Consider the following 17,174-nt stretch of genomic DNA (forward strand, 5'->3'; position numbering starts at 1 on the left):
CTCAGTTTCAAGGGTCTGGAGTTGTATGGGGCTTGCAACGGCAGGAAAGGCCCATCAGGCAGGCCAATAAACAATGTGCTCCCCTATGGATTCAGTTTGCTGTATTGCTTGGTTAGTGCTTAGGGTGGACAGGAACCTTTTGTATTAAAGCAATTACTTTTACAAAAAGAGGAAGAAAACCTTATGTTTCTGTGACTAAAATGACGGAAGTGAAGTAGTGGAGACAGCTGCAGTGGCATTTTCCATCAAACAACTTTTCTATTTGTGCAATATATTTCTAAGTGATAGAAAATGACACACTGTCTCCATTACTTCATTTCCAGCATTCCAACCTTTTCTAACTTTCATATTTGTGAAACAAATTGCTTTAAACATGTCAAAGACACTTGAGTGGAGTGTTAGCCAAATTTTAAAAATAAAGATGATTCATAAAGACACTGCTTGTGTTTATAGCCATCATGACAACATTTGAGGAAAAAAAAATCACAGTCCTGATTACTGAAAGCACAAGCGTAAGGTAATAATCTTCAGAAGTTAGAAGCAAATCTTTTTGCTCTCTGCCTTTTTCCCTTAGATTTATATGGGATGGTAAACCTGGCCTTGTGGTGCTCAATTATCCTTGCTTCAGTGACTCACTAAGTAATCCCTTGCAAGTTGATTTCCCCAGCCTCTGGATTTATTTGCATCGTTATGCAATGGGTGGAACAATTCACTGCTGTTCTGCTCCTCACCAGTTAGTTCTATCTTTTCTTACAGCTGATGCTTCTTGAGGGGAAAGGCCACCTCCTGTCTTTCGTTAGACATAGGATGTTGCCAAGGGTAGGGCAACCAGGAAGGTAGGAGGGTATCCCTTAGGAATATCCCTTAGCATGTACTTTTGAAGAATTGATATTGGCACTCCAAACAAAGAAAGTTCAAAAAGTTCCTCTTAAAATACTTAGAAACCTACATCACTAAGGGGGGGAAAAAAGGCCAAGTGTGGTGGCTCAGTCCTGTCGTCCCAGCACTTTAGGAGGCTGAGGAGGGTGGATTATGAGGTCAAGACATTGAAACCATCCTGGCCAACATGGTGAAAGCCTGTCTCTACTAAAAATACAGTAATTAGCTGGGTGTGGTGGCACAAACCTGTAGTCCCAGCTACTCGGGAGGCTAGGGCAGGAGGATGGCTTGAACCCAGAAACCGGAACCCAGAGATTGTAGTGAGCCAAGATCATGCTTCAGCCTGCTGACAGAGACTCTGTCTTAAAAAAAAAAAAAAAAAAAAAAAGGAAGGACATGGATACACAGGATAATTGTACAAAAATTGGGTAGTACATGTATTGTTGTGGTTTAAAAGGCTTTTTAAATTTTGAAACAAATTCCTCTTTACAGAAAATTTACAAGACAAACCATACAAGGAACTTTTTCCCAGAGCCATTGCAGCTGTCAATCTGATGTCTCGTCATCCCTGAATACTTTAGTATGTGTTTCCTATGAGCAAAGACATTGTTCTATATAACCATCAAAATAAGGAAATTAACACTGATATTTTATGGTAGTCTCATCTTTAGAACACATTTGAGTTTTTCCAGTTGTTCAATAATGTCCCTTATAGCAAGAGGAGCTAATCCAGGATCACATGTTATATTTAGATGTCATGTCTCATGTCTTTAGTGTTCTTTAATTTGGAACAGATACATAATCTTGCCTTGACTTTCATGATTTGACACGTTTGAACATTACAAGGAGTGATTTTTAGAATGCCCCTCCATTTGGGTTTGACTGATGTTTCCTCGTGGTTAAAATCAAGTCACACATCTTTCACAGGAAGATTGCAGAAATGATGCTGTGTTCTTCTCAGTGCCTCCTACCTGGTTGCACATAGCTTTTACAGACCCCGTTACTGATGATGTTAACTTAACCATTCCATTAAGTTGGTGCCAAAGGTTGAGTACCCAGGAAGTAGACTGTGAAATTAGCATGCAAGCAGTTGATTAGGGAGTGCTCTTGGGATCCACTCCTATGGAAGGTAGCAGTATTGGCCTGTGGGGAAGTCAGGCTGTAATGCAGTCACATCAAAGGCCTCAGCTGACCCTGTGTGAAACTCTTGAGCTGAGATGGCTCTTCAGAGTTCTCCAGAGATGGGAACAAAGGGACGAGGCTTTGTTCCTCCATAGTGATCAGTCACTGGATGTGAGCCACCCGTGGAATGAGGTGTGGCCCTGGATGAACCAGTTTTCTTCCCATAAGGCAACGCCCAAGGAGGGCTGACCGACCTAGGACTCTTTGTCATCACTCCCAGCAGCTGAGGATAAGCTGTCTGTCATTCTCAAAGTTGCCTTGGGCAGAACATCACAGAGCCCAACGCAGAGGTGACTGTTGGGGTTGTCCCTGCAAAGTTACTCTTTGTTCCTTTTGTAGTTAATAAATACTTTATGGGAAATTATCTTGAGACTATAAAATCCCATTTATCACCAAAATTATTATTGATAGAATGACTGATTAATACCAGGATGAATCCTTATTTTCTCTTTTAATTAAATAGGTTACTTAAATCTTTTATTATCGTTAAATAATTTAATTTTCAAACAGCCTTGATTTTGCCTGTTGGAAACTGTTCCAACTGGTTTCAGTATCCTTACTTTCTCAGTCTCTGGCACAGTACAATGTTTCAGGCTCATTTTGAATTTTCCCTGCACCTACCCTGCAAATAACCATTTCTCTAAGGAGAACCATTTCTCCAAAGAACTCTGCTTCATTTTAATAGACAGTCATATTTAGAAACCAAGATCTAGGTTCTAGGTGTGCTCGTTACTATTTTACCTCCTGTCAGTGTTTCCCGATTCAACCTAGGTATATCTTACTCACTGTTCTTGTCACCTCTCTGTCATACCTATGATGACCCTGATTTATGACCCTTGTCCTCCATGCATTTTTTATCCTTGAGCTTGTCATTTACTGAGTCCTTGCAATGTACCAACAGTGTGCTTTGGGTTTGTGTTATCTTTATGTTGCTGTTGTAACAAAATATCATAATCTTAGCAGCTTAAAACAACAAAAATGTATTATTTTGATATCAAGTATAATGATACATAAAAGGTATAATGACACCTTTGCTGAGCTCCTCCTACCTAGTGTTCTCCCTTAGGGAGGAATCGGCGGCATTTAGATGCTGATTATTCTGGATCTGAATGATCCAGAATAATAAAGATCTGATGGCTGGTCCTGGTATACCTGGTCTGACACTGGAACTGAGATCTGGAAACCAGGTCTTGGAAGAAATTATACTGAGACTGTAAAATCCCAGAGCAAGAAGACAAGGTCTTCAGAATGTGAAGTAAAGAATATGCCCTTGCCCAATTTTGTGCAATGAATGGAATTCTACTACGGCAATTGATTCATTTAAGATGTGAAGGAATTATTTCCTTAAAGTATAAATATGGAGGTAGGAAGTATCAGTACTCTTCTTAGACATTTTAGCAAAATGAATTTGTTAGACTCTTGCCATTAACTGTTAGCTGAGACCAGTTCCCTGAGAATGAGTTGCCAAATGACTATTTTCATGGGGAGCCATGTGATGTTCAGTAACCACGTGATGCCAGGGAAGGCTGGCCCAGATGAGTTCCAAAGTGAGGATTCTCCAGCCACTCCGCAAACAGTATGAAACTCCAGGGTACATGCTTAAAGCACTCTGGAATTTGACTAGTGGCAGATGTTTTAGATGAAATTCTTTCACATTGCCATTTTCCAAAGCACTGGAATTAGGAGTTATTTATGGAAGGTAATATTGTACCCCTTCAAGCCCACAAATGCCCACAAGTACTCAGTAATGACCTTTATTAAAGGCAAATCAGTAGGGAACACGTGACCAGAGGAAATGAGAGACCATTGGAATATATTTTAAGGCCTTAAGAAGACATAGAGAACAATTGTTCTCCCACAAGGTATCCTTAGGCAAGACTCCTCTTGTCCAACCTCAATACTGTTTCTTTTTTTGTTTGTTTGTTTGAGACGGAGTTTCGCTCTTGTTACCCAGGATGGATTGCAATGGTGCGATCTCGGCTCACCGCAACCTCCGCCTCCTGGGTTCAGGCAATTCTCCTGCCTCAGCCTCCCAAGTAGCTGAGATTACAGGCACGCACCACCATACCCAGCTATTTTTTTGTATTTTTAGTAAAGACGGGGTTTCACCATGTTGACCAGGATGAATACTGTTTCTTTACATCCCTGTGTTTCAACTGCATCCATGGTCTCTCATGTATTTTCTCTATGAGAGTTGCAAAAACTAGGCTTGAATACAGTTTTTAAAGTGATGCTTTTAAATGTAAGCAGTAATCAACTTATGAAGTAACAATGAACACCTATAGTAAGTAAACACCTACACATAAATATAAATATGAGTAAATAAAATGCAACTGTGTCTCTTTCTTTCTGCCAGCCCTTTGAGTTCCATATTTGTTGTTATGTAGTTAGTAAAGTCGGTGACTTCCCCCACAGTCTACTACTCTTACTCTGTTATTCTCACATGGCGTTAGTATTACCAATTAAATTACAGTCTAAACTTGGATATTTTATTATAAACCTACTAAGCACAGGAAATGTATCATGTCTTAGCACATTCACCACCCTCTCTTCTCCAGTTTAAGTGGTATCACTCTGCTCATACTAAGCACTAGTAAACATCTGTTTAAATAAATGTTTATTAAGTATGTGTTGTAAATATCCACTTGTAGGTTAATATTAGATGGACTGCACCATAGCCCTTAGAATGTTTTCTATGTTGATTTTTGTTCTTCCAATAATTGGATTAATTTCTGGAAATGCAAATTCACTTAACACTTGCTTTTATATATTGCATTCACATAGACCCCAAAGACAAACAAATACTTTATCAGAATTACCAGTGATTTAGTCTTATTTTCATTATTGTTGCCATTAAGTTATTAACAAGAATTGACTGTTTTAGCAAAAATATCATCAATTGGCCTATTTTGCTTGGAAGACATTCAGCTATACTTTTTATCTTCGTTGGCTAATGACACTTTATTTTTTAAGTCAGTTGCCATGACTTTAACAAAATGAGCCTTTCTTGTAAAACCTAGAAGTCTCGTTCTGTTCATATAATGGATGGAACACAAGCAAATGAGCAAATGGTGCTTTGGCTCCACAGACTTGCCGTTTGCTGGGAGAAATTCAGTTGCTGTAGGAGAGAATTCCTTATGGCATGTGTTCTGAGCTGACTGAGAACATGAAAGAGATGCCTCTCAGAGCCTCTAAATGCAATGCTTCTGGTCAGTGACCTTCATGTTCAGTGCAAAGTGTGCCTTCCCACCAAGTCCCTCTCCAACCCTTGGGCTTCCAGACCCCAGTATAAGGGATCAGAAACCCAAGAAATATGAAAGCATTCTTTGTCAGTAAGAAATATAAAAACATTCTTTGTCAGTTGAAATAATTGCATAACAGTTGGGTCAGACAGGGCAAAAAGCTGGGTATGCAGCTTGGTTTATTACCATGAAATCCAGCAAGCTACAATACAGTAGACTTTGTGACATAAACAACCTAGTTCTCTCCCTCACATCTCTAGATCTTGAAGAGTTTAACTTCCATGGATTGGTAGAATAACAAAAGTCTTGTTTAAACTCATGCCAAAGAAGGGCTGGAAATTGCCCTAGAAACAGTGGTCATGTAGATGAACTTTGTACTTCTGGTGGCCACATTTTTTATACCATGTCCCCTGAGCAAGTTTCCCTATTTCTAACCCCCTCTTCCCTCCCTATTTCCAACATCCAGCTCCAGCTTTTAGGAAAGGTATATAGGGCAACAAATTTAAGCAAACACATTGCCTTTCCCAGGGATATAAACATTTCAGTATCATTTCTAATTCCTCTTCTGGTGGCAGAATTTTCATTACCAGCAAGCAAAAGGGAAATATTGAGAGGTCAAGAGATCTTCATAGGAATACTGATTGCGCTCCTGCAGTCTTCACAGAACAACCAAGTGATTTTTAAAAAGAACTTAAAGCAGATCATGCCTCTTTTGTAGTGACTGCTTTTCTCAATCAGAATAAACTCCAAAGTCCTACAAGGCCCTGCTTGATCTGGTTCTTTCTGACCTCATCTTCTGTGGTTCCCCCTGTTCCTGACTTTTTCCCATCTCCTGTAATTCCCCTACTCAGGCACTGCCACCTCCCACAATTCCTTCTGCTCTAGGCATCTTGTCCCCCACAATTGCCTCTGCTCAGGCACCTCATCTCCCACAATTCCCTCTGCCCCAAGTATCTTATCTCCCACAATTCCCTTTGCCCCAGGTATCTTATCTCCCCCAGTCTCCCAATTGTCCTGCTTAGGCATCTCACCTCCCACAGGTCCTCTGCTCCAGGCACACTGGCTTCCTCAAACATGCCAAGTACGACCTCCCACAGGGCCTTTGCACTGACAACACCCATCCCCTGATATTTGCACTGCTCATTCCCTCACTTTTCTCAAGTCTCTTCTCAAATGTCTTCTCTAGCCACTGTCTCCAAATTAGCACCCCCAACTCTCCCTCTCTGTCTCCGTAAGGTGCTCTAGTCATTTTTTTCATAGCACTTGTCTCCATTTGACATAGCATATATTTATTTGTTTATTGTCCATCTACTTCCACTAGACTATACACTCCATGACTTTTCTATGTGTTGACACTGCTGTATTCTCAGTACCTAGAACAGGGCCTGGCACTTCAATGGTGCTTAATAAATAATCTGTTGATGAAGTAAATTCCTGAATAGTGCCACATCAGCAGGTACCTGTTAATTGAGAAATCACGAATCTACGAATTTGGAAAGGAGTCTTTATTTCTTATGAAAGCCTGTAGAGTGACCATCCAGACAGGCTGAGAAGTGCAGCCTCTAGCAGAGGCTGAAAGGTGGGCAGTTCAAGGGAAGAGACGATGGAACAGGTATTTATGTTGACGTGGTTGGCCAAATGTACATATTCAGCAGGTTGCAGGAGGAGCTATGAACATTTATGAAGGGGGTCTTAATGTATGTGTGGGTCAAATAGATGTGGCCCATGTTCACTCTGGGGTGAGACTTAACATTTATATGTACTGCATTTAGGTCCTGTACGTCAAAAGGTGAAGCAGGGACAGAAATGCATTGAAGAAATGCGGCCTCAGTAAATCGGCCAGAACCAGTCCATGGTTGATAGTCTCTTACCAGGAGAAAGTTGCTGAAATCAGTCTCTAATTCAATCAGAGCTATAGTTGTGACTCGTGGCAAGTGGGTCAGTTAGTCAGCAGCTGGTGGTGGATGAACTGCAGTTGTTTCAGCATTGCTCATCTTGAGACCAGGACTTGTTTAGCTGCCACAGACAAAAAACAAAAAACACACAGAAAAACTGTGGCGGTGAGGACACCGTTTATTCTTTAAATGCAGGGGTTTGTGACTTAACCCTTGGGTCTTGTTTATAATTAGGTATTTTATTGCCACAGTGTCAGTCTTATGATCTCTATTTGAACATTGATTCTGTTCAATTGTATCTAAACAGCAAAACAAAAGGGAATATAAAGAAATGTGTCTCACCTCTCATCTCATCATGGCTGAGACTCAGTTTTTAAAAGGTTTCTCTGGGGTCTCTTTAGCCAAGACAGAGTCTGCGCAGTTGATTGGAAGCAGGGGTGGGGTTAAGATTTTACTTTTAGTTCTCACATCTTATTATCTATCTGTGTGATTATGCTCAGAAATAAAAATAAAATAAGTTTTGTAAGATTTCTTTGCTGTTGTAGCCATCAGACACCATATAATAAGGAAAATAATAATAATTTGTTCCATTCATGAAGTGCCTTTCACACACACTGTTGTTTAATCCTCATCTTCTGTAATGCCATTTTGCAGATGGAAGATGCACTGAGAGTATTCATTAGCCTCCCCAGTCACAGCTCTGGACCAAGCACACCTGTGTTCAAATGATTGTTCTGTGTCCTGATAGCTGTGTAGCCTAGATCTATTTACTCAACTTACCTGAGCCTCAGTCTTCCCATATATAAAATGGACATAACCATCAAAGCTGATAGAAGAGCATGAACACAACATCTGACACATTGCAGGGTGTGGTCCAGGGTGTGGAATGAAAACTACTTTAGATTTGTACACAGTGGGAGTTTAATGGTTTAATGGAGGCAATTGGGTACCCAGGCGAGGGAATAACTACGAAGCCAAGCAAGCCACATGGTGAGGCAACTCAGGAATTAGGAACAGTAGGACACTGCCACCACACCGGAAGCTGGAGGCACACAGAGGAGGAGGTCCTATCAGATTCCATAAGCAGGTACTGGAGCATAGCAGGCTCATCGAGTGGGAGCTGGAGCCATGGAGGAGACTCAGACTCTCACCTCAAAACAGAGAGAGCAGGGGAGACAAACCCTGACATCTCCCTTCCTCCCGTCTCCAATCCTTTCTTTAGTCAAACCTACCTAGAAGTCAGAGAGCAGAGGAGCATGGGAACATGGCTTCCTGTGGAACCCGGCAGAGGATTCTAGGGGCGCAGGACATGGGTCTGAGAGCAGCCAGTCAGTCAGTAGGCAGAGTTGCTGACACAAACAGTGTCTGTTATTCCTGAATGGACAACAGGAAACACAAGTCCAAGTTCTCTGACTCCTGCTCCTCCAGGTCCTTAGGAATTGAATCGGCAATGTGAAGAGATCTGCAGCCCGATGTCATGCTCTGTAACCAACTCTGTCTACATTGTAGAACATTTTCTGTTCGTTATGTTTTCTTAAAGACTAAAAATATCCTGTCTTCTCTTAAATGAAGCAGCACACATGTGGGTTAGGGATTTTCAGAAAACTGGCTTCCTGGAGTAAATTTTTATCACAGTTAACAATACCAGGTCCTAACTTTTGGAGCAAACTCCTCACAAAGCAGCATGTTCGCCCATGCTTGAAGCTTAGTCTGGAATCTTTGGGTTAGAGGGAATGACTGTTTTGTTCATGGCTATATCTCACTTAAAACAGCACCTGGGGCCAGGCACAGTGGCTCATGCCTGTAATCCCAGCACTTTGGGAGGCTGAGGCAGGTGGATCACTTGAGGTCAGGAGTTTGAGACCAGCCTGGCCAACATGGTGAAACCCTCTATCTACTAAAAATAACAAAAATTAGCCAGGTGTGGTGGCACACACCTGTAGTCCCAGCTACCCTGGAGGCTGAGGCAGGAGAATCACTTGAATCCAGGAGGCGGAGGCTGCAGTGAGCCAAGATTGCACCACTGCACATCAGCCCAGGTGACAGAGCAAGACTATGTCTCAAAAACAAACAAATAGCAACAACAACAACAGCAACAAAAAACAGTGCCTGGCACCTAGTAGGCATTTAATAACTCTGAAGAATGAACAAAACCTGGGGTTCGACTCAATACCAATCTCAAAAACCTATTGCCTCTAATTCCTGCTTCCGCTGGCACCTTTACACTTACCTTCCCTTGAGTCAGTCAAGGACACCATCATGCCCCCCTGAGCACTTCGGCACCCTCTGACTGGTTTCCTTGCTCCGCTCTTGTCCCTCTCAAGACCATTTTCCACCTTGCAGACAGACTTATCTTTCTAAAATGCAATCTCACCAGACCACTAAAGCTTTTCAATGGCGCCTGCCGCATCTCCAGCCCCTCCTTAGGACACACTCTAAATACATTTGCACAGCATTGGAGGTCTCTGAGCTTCTTACCCTGCCTAGGTCAGCTGCTTCCTCTGCCACAGGATCCTGTCCCATTCCCTTTATGCACCATCCTTTCTTTATTCTCCCTGTTGGTTATTCCCTCAGCTGGGAAGACTCTTCCCCACCTTGTCCACCTTTAAGATTATATTCCAAAACCACATTCTCTGGGGAATCTTCTTCGACTTCCACAGACACCGTTAGCCACTTCCTCCTCTAGGTTTCCACACTGTGTTCCTCGTGGCCACTAATCCCAAGAAGAGCCTGGCATGCTGTAGGAATGTTTAAAATGCATGCACATTTCTTTGAAGGGGCTTCACAATTCCCTTTCACAGAAATAAGACATTCTTAGGGAGAAATTCTCCTATCTCAATGCTGCCCGTATTTTCTCTGAATTTCATGTTGTGTTCCCTACTTCTTCTGAATGCCACTGGCATCATCTTGAGACAGGATGTCCTCATGTTCAGATTCCTGCCTTGGTTAACCATCTAAGTGGTACACTTCCTAAAGCCAGGGAGCAGGTGGTCAGCATCAGGTGACAGCCTAACGGTTTATTCTGAATCACTCAAAGAGCCTAGCACAATGCTGGTTTCATGTATATCTCACAAAATTACACCTTACCCTTACTCCAAACAAGGGTTTCAATGCTGTAGGAACCACTGAAAGAAAAGCGAAATGAAGTCAAAGTAGAAAAGACACTTTATCTAGCTTCCATTTGCCAGATATTTATTGAGCCCCTACTGTATTCCAGATATCATGCAAGCTGCTGGGTATACAAAGTTAATCAAAACTCAATCCCTATTTTCACGAAGCTTCCCCCCAACCCTTCCTAAGTTTGCCTAAGCCAGAATAAACATGGCCAGGAAGTTCTCTTTCTTTAGGAAACATCTGAAATATGTATGTAATCTGCGAATGGCAATCTAGGAATGGAAAGGGCAGATTTCTACAGTCCTCAAAGAGATGACTTGCTTTTGGACATGTGTTTCTCTCCTCGTAGTTGCCATCATCCATGATTTCTGTGCCTTTTTTTTCCTTTTCTTTCTTTTTTTTAAGAAAGAAAAGGAGAAAGAGAAAGAAAAAAAATAAAAGAGAGAGAGAAAGAGAAAGAGGGAGAGAGAACGGGAATCTTGCTCTACTGCCCAGGCTAGAAAGCAGTCTAAAAATGGGTATTAAAAACCTCTTTTATGCCAATAAAGGTGCTTAACAATAGAGACAGGAAGGAATAAGGGAGGAAAATAACAAACAAGCAGCCAATCAATATTTCATTTAAACCTGTGAAATGCTGTGCAGTTACTGAGGAATGATTTACTTCCAATGATGTAGTCACTTTTAGAGTAGGTGTGATGTGATACTGAGAAAGATGTATGTTTTGTGGATTTGGGGTGGAGAGTTCTGTAAATGTTTATTAAGTTTACTTATTCCAGGTCTGAGTTCAAGTCCTGGATATCCTTGTTAATTTTCTGTCTTGTTGATCTGTCTAATATTGACAAGGTAGTGTTAAAGTCTCCCACTATTATTATGTGGGAGTCTAAGTCTCTGTGCCTTTTTGAGGGTTTCTTTTTTGGTGGTGGGACTTTGTTTTTGCAGTTGGTAACCTGGTATTTCTTTTTTTTTTGAGGTGGAGTTTCACTCTTGTTACCCAGGCTGGAGTGCAATGGCGCGATCTCGGCTCACCGCAACCTCCGCCTCCTGGGTTCAGGCAATTCTCCTGCCTCAGCCTCCTGAGTAGCTGGGATTACAGGCACGTGCCACCGTGCCCAGCTAATTTTTTGTATTTTTAGTAGAGACGGGGTTTCACCATGTTGACCAGGATGGTCTTGATCTCTTGACCTCGTGATCCACCCGCCTCGGCCTCCCAAAGTGCTGGATTACAGGCGTGAGCCACCGCGCCCGGCCGGTATTTCTAAGAGTTATTCAGGCACTCGTTCCCTCTTGGTTTCAGCACACTCCCTTTCCATCCTAAGACTGTATTCTTCCTTCCAGCACTGCCACATACATCATGCTGTCACCATCATACTTCCAGGGCCCATTTGGAAATAGATTGATTATTTTGAACGTGAAAGGTGTGCCTTGGGAAAAGCAAATGAATCAAATGGAAAAATGAATTAACATCATGAAATTTACCTTCTCAGCTGAAGACATGATATATTCCTGTGTTCCTTAGAGACAATCCTCTTATAAGAATGAACTCTTAAAGGAAGTCTGCAGGTAGATGGAGTCAGAGCTCAGCTCAAATATGTTTATAGAGGAATGGAAATCACCCTCTGAAGGAAAAAGTTTATAAATAATAATGTTTGTTTTTTTGTGAAGGGTGCTTGGATCGAACACCCGGATTGCTGGGGGCATCTTGTTTCAGAGCTTCTAACATCTCCATGATGATCTTAGTGACATTTGCAGAGAGCTCAGTTCAGCCCCACTGACATTTATTGGGTACCGAGTGGGTACAAAACATTGTGACATTCTTTGGGGGCTATACAGACATATTAGACAATGTCTTCAGTTCAGTCTAACATGCAGAATAGATATCTAAGTGAATAACTAAGGAGAAAAATGTTTGTTTGGGCTTTTTTGGCAAATAATTGTTATAGGAAAAGGGGTCTTGATCCAGACCCCAAGAGAGTGTTCTTGGATCTCATACAGAAGGAATTCAGAGTGATTCACAAAGTGCAGTGAGAAGGGGCAGTTTATTAAAAGCTACTCCATTACAAAGTAGGGTGTCCTCAGAAAGCAAGCAGAGGCATGCGATTTCCTTGTTTTAAGTTTTTCTTATATAGGGGTCTTGTCTATGTAAAGAGTAAACTGAGCTGTGGTTACGTATGGGTGGACTGACAGCATGACAAACTTCATTATTCTATTGATTAAAGAAAACGATCCTTGACATTTTAGTGTGTAGGTTCAGCAAAGCATAACTGTCATTATTTCAAAAGTGTACATAGTTATGGGTATTAGGACATCTGGACTTTCCGATGTTGTAGGAGTTTGTCCTTGCAGGCATTATCAAGTTGCTTCCTTAGCTGTCAATATTTTAGGACTGTGGGTTGTGACTGGCAAGGAAAGTGCCTTGCTAGTTTTAAGAAGAAGTTGATTTAAAAATGTTGTGACCCTGGCTCGCCTAGGTTCCTGTTTCCCTAATAATATGGCCAGAGTTATTCTTATTACTAAGTATAGCATATGAGGGGAATAGACTGCAGCCACTGGGCTTACAATGACATGCCCAAAAGCAGAGAGAAGTGAGAGTGCCCTGAGTTACCAGCTTCTTTCTTTTGGAACATGGAGGGACGAGTTATTGACAGATATGTCTTCTCAGTCACTGATACCAACCCTCCTTGATGCCAAGTATGTTCTCCCAGGTCCTAGGCATGAGAGAGGTGGAGTCAGAACAGTTCTATTAGCAACAATATTCAACCATACTGACCATACCGTATGCTACTTAATGTCCCTTCTAGACTACCTGAGAACCTAATCACCACCTAGCACACTGTATTTTTAATGTAAAAATATTTCAAAGCCATCGACTAACCCAAAAGATTAATTTTTTTAAAGGCAATGAATTTTTCTAGTTGTCACTACCTATGCTGGGCTTTGAGTGCAGTGTGCTGTCTGGTTTGCTAAATACATTGAATGGCTGAGAGGACATTTTCCGCAGGGTCACCTGGCACTGAATCTGAGCTGCAGCTGGATTTCTCTTGCCTGTCTTGCAAAGAACACTAATATGAAGAAACTGTGCACAAAGCTCAAGCATAGGTAGCCAAGGTTGGAAAAGAGTAACGTCATAATGAAATTACGTATTTTCATCTTCTTCCTCCCTCTTCCCAGCTGAGGGGATTGAGGTAGGTGTATCTCTCCATCTTCACACATGTACGTGTAAGGAGGGTGAGGTTCTCAGTAAAGGGATGATGAGGTGTGCAAATACAGGCATATGGTCCAAGCAGCTTTTGCCTTAAAAAACAGTAGTTTTGTGGTCTCAATAATCATTTGCAAATGAGAGTGAGCACTTAAACTAAGAGCATATGTTAATTTCCAGATCACTTGGGAAGATGGCCCTTGTTTGTGGAAAAATGCAATCGGTAATTATAATATTTCCTCATGTTTAGTAGTCCAGTTTCAAAGACTGTAATTATTAAAAACAAAATGGGATTCCTTTCTAGGATGTTGCCTTTTCTGATTCTCTTTTTCTCTCTCTAATGTTTTTAACAGAAAGTTGCATGATTTGGGGGAGAAAAACACGTCTATCCAGGCATTATATGCTTTCAGCAAACACATGCATGGAGGTTCCCTGTGTGGAGTCATGTTTCCCATCCAGATTGGGCCAAGGATAGCTAATGGGCAGTCATGGATGTTGACGGATGGGTGTTCCAAGGGTAGCTGGATTGTGGTCTCATAACCATGCTGACTCCTGGGGCTGAGAGGGGCTATTTAGTGAAATGAAATACTACTCTGTCACAACTTCCTCACTCACAATTCAATCACGGAAAATACTTCCCCAGTGCTGTCATTGAAATCATTACATTCAGAATTAAACACGGTGTAATAGAGCAGTCAACAAGACACCTGAGGTGCTGTTGACACATCAGGTCTCACTTTCCTAACCAACTTTCCCATACAGGAATATGAAAAGCCTGCCAATCAGGATTCTTTTTCCTTCCTTTGGAATTCATCTTATCACTCCTTGTCCCTGATGAGCTTCCAGACCCTGTTCCTGGGCCACGTGGCATCAGCGTGTCAGCAAGTTTGTTCAGCTTTCACCCTTGGTGTCTGACATTACTTTGGAAGCCTTCCCAGTGCAAATCCAAGTTGGCCCAGAGAGACCCTCTTGCAGGTTCCCCTCCACCGGGTCTACCTTCTCTTCTCTCAGTTATTACCTCCTTTGATCCACACTTCTGGCTCACACATCTCTTATCCACCACAGCATATTTTCTGAATGTCTCCTTTCCTCATATTCCTTCAGACTTTCCAGTTTTATTCTTCTTTTGCCTCCTTTCATCTCCCTAGATCCCTTTCACCATCCTCTACCTTCCTCCACAGAGGCGGCGTGACCTGGGGCAAAGAGAACAGGCTTCCCTGTCCCCAGCCCCATTTCCACCTCTGCCTAGCTATGTAATGTTGCTCACCTCACATCCTCACCAAGCCTCAGTTTCCCATCTGTAAATATTTCCTCCAGAGGTTTTGTTGAGGACCCCAAGAAAACTTCATTCCTGTTACTTTATTTTCATCGCTATGTGAACTGCCTTGGCAACTCTAAACAACTTTTGCAGCATTAAAATTGAACGTTTTAGCTGTGATTCATAAAATCAATAAAAAGCTACAAACTTCCTGTGTTTTCAACACCCCTGAGACTGTGGGAATTTAACTAGGAGACTTACGGGAAACTAAATGTTGACCTACTAGGAGTATGAATGTTTGTGAATAGTTTAGAAACATATTTCTTCTTGGAAAGAGAAACTAGGTGATGGTATTTTCTTCTTAGGCTCAAGTGTTAGATACCAAGAGCCTGTAATAAGTCATTCCATAAATAAATAAAATGTGAAATGCTCTAGGGCAGATGTTGGCAATTGTTTACTGTAAAGGACAAGTACTAACTATGTTAGGCATTGCAGACCATATGGACTGTCACAACTACTCAGCTCTGCTCTTGCAGCACAATAATACACAAGCAAATCAACATAACTATGTTCCAATAAAACTTTATATGAACAACAGGCAAGTTACATTTGGCCCACAGACTATAGTTTTCTAACCATTGCTCTAAGAGATGAATGGAGATTACAGTGATCATTAATGACTCAGAAAATCAGAAATTATGATTGGCAGGTTTCAGGTGACTTCATGATGATTCTGGAATTATTCAGGATTTTTGGTTACTAGTGAATAACGTCACTTTTTTTGTTGTTTTTGTTTTTGTTTTTGGCTCGTACAAGTCCTCCTAAAGGAAAAATCAGTCAGATCAAGGTTTTTTAAATCTGGGATAAACTGGTCTTTGAAATAGATTTGGGCTTCTCTAGGTTTGTTGACAGTTGGTAAACCCACCCTAATTTCCCACAGATGGAGCAGAGAAGGATCCGTTAGAGGAATCAGAAACCCCAGGATAATAGGGAAGTAACAGTAACTGCCACTTATTGAGCTATCCTCCCTATCACAAACTATGACCACCACGATCTCCATTTTACAGACTGTGAGAAGTTTTAGTTGAAGGGATGAGTGCTTTGCCTGAGATCACACAGAAGTATTAGAGTCCGATGAATTGCTTTCCCCTTGGCCGCAATATCTCAATTAACACAAATAACCTACTTTCCCTGGGACATCTACCTTTCTTCAGATTCAAAACCAGAGAGAGGGAAAAAAAGTCACCCCTTTCTTCCATCTGCCTTTACTTTCTAGTAAGTTATACTTAAAAAAACAATCAGCCAGGTGAAGTGGCTCACACCTGTAATCCTAGCACTTTGGGAGCCCAAAGCAGGTGGATCACCTGAGGTCAGGAGTTAGAGACCAGCCTGCCCAACATGGCGAAACCCCGTCTCTATGAAAAATACAAAAAAAATTAGCTGGGCTTAGAGGCAGGCCCTGCAATCCCAGATACTTGGGCAGCTGAGGCAGGAGAATAATTTAAACCTGGGAGGCGGAGGTTGCAGTGAGCTGAGATTGCTCCACTGCACTCCTGCCTGGGTGACAAGAGTGAAACTCCATCTCAAAAAAAAAAAAAAAAAAACAGTGCTCCCTTAGCCAGCCCCTACTGTGTGCTAAGCATAAAGCTTTCATTACATAATAAAAGCTATTGTCTTTTTATTTCCCAAACTAAAATGCAAAGTCATGAAAATGGAAGCTAAGACAATTAGATGATTTGCCTGAAGTTGTACCAGTAGTTAATTGTGAAGTCAGAATTTGACATAGTTCTCATCAACTGCAAAGCATTTTCAGCTCGTACAGCTGCCATAGAGCTTAGTGTTAAAAACTGTGACTCTTGAGCCAGATGGTCTGTGTTCAAATTTTAACTCCACTATTTGCTAGTTACATCACCCTGGGTACATTGTTTAATGACTCTGTGTCTTAGTTTCCTGATTTGTCAAATTAGGATGATAATGGTTTGCTTCTCATTGTTTGTTATAGGGAATAAAGGGATAATAAGAATATGGTAAACCTCCGGCTTTAGATTTTTTTGTGTGTGTGGAATGTAAGCTCTATGGTACAGAAGTTATTGTCCATTTTATTCACTGTTGTATCCCTAGCACTTAGGATAATGTCTAGCACATATTAGGCAATATCAATATAAATAAAAAATGTCCAAAGTAGTCTTTAAATTAGGTTATGACTGGGCTCAAAGTCAGCATGAAAAAGCATAGCTTTCCTTTCGCTTTACTGCTTTTGTTTAACTTGGATTTGATATGTGAAACTTAATATGAGTCTTTGAAGTCTTAATTTAAAGTATAATAGGGTACGCTAGTGATCGTCTTCATTCTTTCAATGTTCCCAACAAAAGTAGAAGTTAGGACAAAAGTGAAGCTTTTAAAACAAA

At 41.4% G+C, this 17,174-nt stretch overlaps 1 protein-coding gene across 1 annotated transcript in view; it reads left to right on the forward strand.

Moving 5' to 3' along the window:
• F13A1 (coagulation factor XIII A chain) overlaps positions 1-17,174 on the forward strand; it is a 163,051-nt gene that overhangs the window by 29,784 nt on the left and 116,093 nt on the right. The window lies entirely within an intron of this gene.

The sequence above is a fragment of the Callithrix jacchus genome, chromosome 4 (genome assembly GCF_049354715.1).
Source record: "Callithrix jacchus isolate 240 chromosome 4, calJac240_pri, whole genome shotgun sequence".
NCBI lineage: Eukaryota > Metazoa > Chordata > Mammalia > Primates > Cebidae > Callithrix > Callithrix jacchus.